Here is a 5,676-nt window from a genome sequence, read left to right on the forward strand (position 1 = left end):
AGCTGCTGCTCTTATGTGTAGAATATGACTGAAGTTGCCGCCCAATTGGGTGGCCGAGGCTGCCGCCCAAATGGGTGGCTGAAGCTGCCGCCGTTGTGTGTAGAACATGACTGAAGTTGCCGCCCAATTGGGTGGCCGAAGCTGCCGCCCAATTGGGTGGCTGAAGCTGCCGCTGTTGTGTGGAGAACATGACTGAAGTTGCCGCCCAATTGGGTGGCGCACATGATTAAAGCTGCCGCCGTTGTGGTGAACATGACTGAAGCTGCCGCCCAGTTGGGTGGCTGTAAAGCTGCCGCCCATTTGGGTGGCTAAAGCAAGACTACAGTGTTACTAGCGACTTCAGAGCCTCTTGTATCACTTGATATGAGAATATTATCTATATGCATGTATTTGTGTAAATAATTGTGTACATGTAACATTAACAATTGTCCAGTTAGCTTCACACGATTGTCACTTGGCTAAATGAACTCTGGGGCTCACTTCCTGAACCCATTATGTGGCTCTAACCCTTTCCACCACCGCCCACGGGATGGGTATGGGGTGCATAAGACAAGATCAGACCTGTTGTCACGTGACGTGTCAAACTTATGAACTATCAACTAATTTTTAGATTTAGATGCTTTGAAGAAATTAAGAATCTTTTAACATTCTTTGATACAATAGTCCAGATGGATACACCCATGACATCAATAATTTCTATAACTATTGTTCATATTTATTGTCCTACTGCCTCGTATTTATCCAAGATTGAATTCTAAAATGGACAAGCAAACTCAGAATTGAGTGGCAGAGGCGTCCGACAGCCTTCTTCCAAAAGATCAACAGTTAATGTAGTCTCTAGCTCCTACACGAAACCATAGTCTGATGCAAAACTTTTAGCCCAAGAGAACAAGAGATCTTTGAAGGAAGACAAAGGTTGCTTGGATTAATGGGGTCAATAATAATGGACCAACGCAGGAGACCAGCGGGAGTGTTCACCAGTCTCTTCCCCGCTCAGGCGGCAGCCCAAGCGTCCGTACTCTTACTCCACCAGGGCGTCCCAACATGCGGCAGCCCAAGCGTCCGTACTCTTACTCCACCAGGGCGTCCCAACATGCGGCAGCCCAAGCGTCCGTACTCTTACTCCACCAGGGCGTCCCAACATGCGGCTCACTGCCCGTCAGTGGGCGGCCCCACACAAGGAGGTTACAGTCTTCTGCAGTTCACGAGGTTGACGTTACTCGGGTTGTGGCCGACTCGCGCATCTTTCCTATTTTTAAAGTAGAAATTCACAAAATGAAAAGTATATCCATCAATGCAAGTAGCAGTTTACACAATTAAAACTGATGGAACAAGCTCAACACAACATGCGTGCATCACTCTTGTTCCACATTAATAAATGTCATAGAAACTTCAAAGAGTTATGCTTTCGTTACTTTAACATTTGTTATTTCATGCAAAACTGAAGTTTCTTCCAGATACTAATAACTGCCAAGTAATTATCAAAAGAAGGCACCAAACCGGGGAGACATGTAGCAAGCTCATTGACAAATAAAACAGGACAAGTCTTTCATCGTAGATACCTCGCGAGGTCACCGAGAACGAGGCCCTAAAGAATGCCACAAACAGGTTTTACAAGTAACCCGCCTACACTCCGGTCTGTTGTGAAAGGGGGGGGGGGGGAGGGTTACTTTGTACATGTGAACCACCACTTAATTAACCATGTTAATTAAGTGTAGAATTACACTTCTGATGCCTTGGGACAAGTCAAGCCATTAATAATTTCTTTAACCAAAGAGTTAAGGATTTATTAATTTTTTCCTAACACTGAACCAAATTACCCTAACATCACTTAACATATTTGGTGGCAAGTTGTGTAGACAAAGCATCAAAAGTCCTGGGTAAGGTATTCAAGAAAATTATGTGCTAGTTTAAATTTTAATATTTTAAAAACAATTCCGCAAACGAGGCCATTTTCTGGCAAACATATCTCGGGCTGTTCCCACTGACGACAGACTAGATGCTGGCAATGTCCTGCCACTTTATGGCGTCGTTATAGATGTTCTTCAGTAGTCCGAGACTGTCCTCTTGGCCTTCCCTGTTGTCACCCGAGCCTGAGGACGGGAGTATCACAACTATTATATTCCTTATGATAAGACTCAAGACGTCTTTAAGTTAATATTATCTTTCACGGACCTCTTTACACCCTTTGAGCCCCTTATGAGTAACCTGCACTTTAATCTACCAAACACCCTGTATATTATGACAATTTGAGCTGTAATGACCAATTAATACAGTCAAACAAGCCATACAGACCCTCCAGTGAGACCAGTTGGTGGAGGACAGTGTACCCGGATGACCACCTCCAGGCCCTCGCCCCGCCCTCATGTCGCTTCTCCACACGAACTGGATCACAATATTACGTCGTGTTACAACAATTCTTAGTCGTTAAGTAAATTAGTCCAGCAGGATGACTGTTTAATGCACATTTCAATAATTTATGACCATGTTAAACACTAACAAGTAAACTCACTTCTGACTGAAGGCTTCCTTATCCTTGATAATTAGCTGGAAACCCTCTGCCAAGACTAGCAGTAAGAGTTGGCTTGATCCCAGCTGTAGGTGTCAGTATTTACGCACAGTTCTTACCAGCCGTTGTTTCATGCATCTGAAATTTTAAAAATAATTTAATCTAAATTTACTCAAAGGGGCACAACAAGAGCCATGTTGAAGCGTCAAACCTGTATCTTGGGTACTCTAACCACATTACTCTTGATCTATGCGATTTAGAGAAAGTAACCAAATCAAAACCAGAATATTTTACTCACCAGGTATTCCACAGGATGGAGTGTAGTTCCCTGCGGCCTTTAAGGCCGGGAGACAAGCTGGGGGTGAGGGGCGAAGGGAAGCTGGGGCACTTCCAGTGCAGGAAGGTGTTGGAAGGACAAGAGTGCCGCTTGAAGACAACTGTTGGACGTAATACAGGACTAAAGAAACTAGTTTGAAACCGTTTAGTGTCTTTAGAGAACTGTAGAGACTTTCCCTGGAGGAGGACTTCTGGGAAGGGACGAATACTGGTGCAGACAACTGGTTTTACTCAGGAGACGAAGACCACCACCACCAGGGACCAGTCTGGGGCATTGTAGTCCCGAGACTACACTCCCACACCAGTATTGTCAGCAGAAGCATTCTGGATTCTGAAAAGTAATACCAATTTAATACCAGTGGATTTACCCTTAACCCTCCTGCAAGAATATGGTTAATAAGGCAATGTAAAAATTGTGTAGAAAAATGCTATCTTGTAATAATTACACAAAGTTAAATTAATTATCTGTTAAGTTACTACTTTCCAAGATGCTCAAACCATTGGTTAATCCTCTAAGCCAAAGGTTATAGATCTAAATATTTGTAGACAACTTTCGAAAGCAGGCTGAAACTTTTTTGGGTGGGGTAGGAAGGAAGGAATTATCAAGGGAACGGGCTAAGCCATTACGACTATGTAGCACTGGGAAGGGGTCAGGATAAGGATTTGGGATGGGACGGGGGAAGGAATGGTGCCCCAACCACTTTGACGGTCGGGGATTGAACGCCGATCTACATGAAGCGAGACCGTCGCTCTACCGTCCAGCCCAAGTGGGGGGGGGGGGTGTAGCCAAGAAAAACACTACAGAAGACCGATTAATGCTACAACTTTGTAGCAACAGTAAACTGCTAAGCAATTTAGTTAAGCTGTTAACTTAAAAGTAATCAGCTGTACATTTACCAGAACAAGTGTCAAGATTGGCCTAAGTAATACAGTAAACGTGTATGGCTGTATTGTATATTAGTAAACTACAACTTTCTGAACTGCTAAAGTAATCCACTGTTGGGAAGTGTCCAAGAGAAACATCAGACTTACTTACTGGGCGTTTGTCCGGCTTGTTACAGCCTTGTGTAGACCTCCGAGGCGCTGACAACTGCACCACTACGATCCTGTAGTTAACTATCGTTTAGGTCCAATGGTCAGGACCAAGTATTCCCCTAACTTCTTACATTACAACTATTTACATAATACACTCAAGTCTGGAATTACACAATCAACTGAAATGCTTACTATAAGGCAATTTTACAATATATATACGACAGGAAGTTACATAATTAACGTCTATGGTTATAAAAAAACACTAAACACCATGGATGGACATCCTGAAGATTAACAACCTAGTTCATGGCTTAAAATTCACTTTACCCATTGTTAGAATTACATCTAGGTTGCTGAATCAAAGTAGTCGTGTTAACTTAATATAGCTTAGAATTTATATATTTTTACAAGGGAACAGGGGAGACGCAACAAGGCAGCAGGGGGGGGGGGGGAAGACGCAACAATGAGCAAGGGAGGAGGAAGGGGGGGGGGGGTAGACGCAACAATGACCGAGGGAGTGGGGGGGGGGGTGAAGAGACGCAACAATGAACAAGGGAGTGGGGTGAAGAGACGCAACAATGAACAAGGGAGTGGGGGGGGGGGGTGAAGAGACGCAACAATGAACAAGGGAGGAGAGGGGGGAGGAGACGCTACAATGAGCAAGGGAGGAGAGGGGGGAGGAGACGCTACAATGAGCGAGGGAGGAGGGGGGGAGGAGACGCTACAATGAGCAAGGGAGGAGAGGGGGGAGGAGACGCTACAATGAGCGAGGGAGGAGGGGGGGAGGAGACGCTACAATGAGCGAGGGAGGAGGGGGGGAGGAGACGCTACAATGAGCGAGGGAGGAGGGGGGGGAGACGCTACAATGAGCGAGGGAGGAGGGGGGGGAGACGCTACAATGAGCGAGGGAGGAGGGGGGGGGAGACGCTACAATGAGCGAGGGAGGAGGGGGGGGGAGACGCTACAATGAGCGAGGGAGGGGGGGGGGTGAGGAGACGCTACAAAGAGCGAGGGAGGGAGGGAGGGAGGGACGCAACAAGGGAGCAGAGGGGGGGGGGACGCAACTAGAGGGCTGGGGGAAGGGACCCGCCACACACAGCCAAACTACAAGAGACGAACCTGAAACTGGTCACCAAAAGTGAGGTAAAACCACACTGAAGTGAGTTTTGTCTCATCGTCTCTTTTATAACCAGCAGCCAACCAAACCCGGCCGCTGATTGGTTGACATTCACCCTATAACTCACCCCATTGGTTAACATTTTGCGCGTCTGAAGTGTCAATTATCACTGGCCAACAGCCACTCCTTCACTTCCCCAAATATGAACGAGTCTCTAATGAACCAATAATGATCCCCAGCTTAAATGTTTGAAGTTGTTAATTTCAAATTCTTATTCACAAACCAAATACAACATTCTATTGTAAATGTTGCAACAGAACAACAGGTACAACAGAGCAACATTTGCAGTAGAATCGGCAGTGAAGTAGTAATCGTCCGTCAGTCCAGAACTGTTAATGGCCGCTCCACAACTACAATATACAATATATGCAATAACAGACTAACAAACACAGCAACCAAAATTCCTGACACAACACTGGATGATGTTAAATATTTGCTTTCAGTTGACTTAAGATATTGCTCGTTAATGATAAATTGAGTGATTTTAACTTATTAAAGTGTGAAAATTTATGCTTTATAATAATTAATTAATTCCAAGATGACATTTCAGAATATTATTCTGCACAAGTGGCGTCCTCGACGATCACCACGTTACGCCTGATGGGTCCTCGGTGCTCCT

At 45.2% G+C, this 5,676-nt stretch overlaps 1 long non-coding RNA gene across 4 annotated transcripts; it reads right to left on the bottom strand.

Moving 5' to 3' along the window:
* Positions 1-1,905: 1,905 nt before the first annotated feature.
* LOC123766960 (uncharacterized) lies at positions 1,906-5,036 on the bottom strand. Of its 4 annotated transcripts, none has more exons than XR_011223334.1 (6): positions 5,000-5,036; positions 3,882-4,041; positions 2,808-3,169; positions 2,513-2,647; positions 2,296-2,385; positions 1,906-2,093 (listed from the first exon to the last, which is right to left on the bottom strand). It is a non-coding gene; the product is annotated as an uncharacterized lncRNA (long non-coding RNA). The 4 variants fall into 4 exon arrangements; XR_011223333.1 differs by having other exon boundaries at positions 2,808-3,176; XR_011223335.1 differs by having other exon boundaries at positions 2,808-3,176; positions 3,882-3,951; positions 5,000-5,030.
* Positions 5,037-5,676: the final 640 nt, after the last annotated feature.

The sequence above is a fragment of the Procambarus clarkii genome, chromosome 60, assembly GCF_040958095.1.
Source record: "Procambarus clarkii isolate CNS0578487 chromosome 60, FALCON_Pclarkii_2.0, whole genome shotgun sequence".
NCBI classification, from domain to species: Eukaryota; Metazoa; Arthropoda; class Malacostraca; order Decapoda; family Cambaridae; genus Procambarus; species Procambarus clarkii.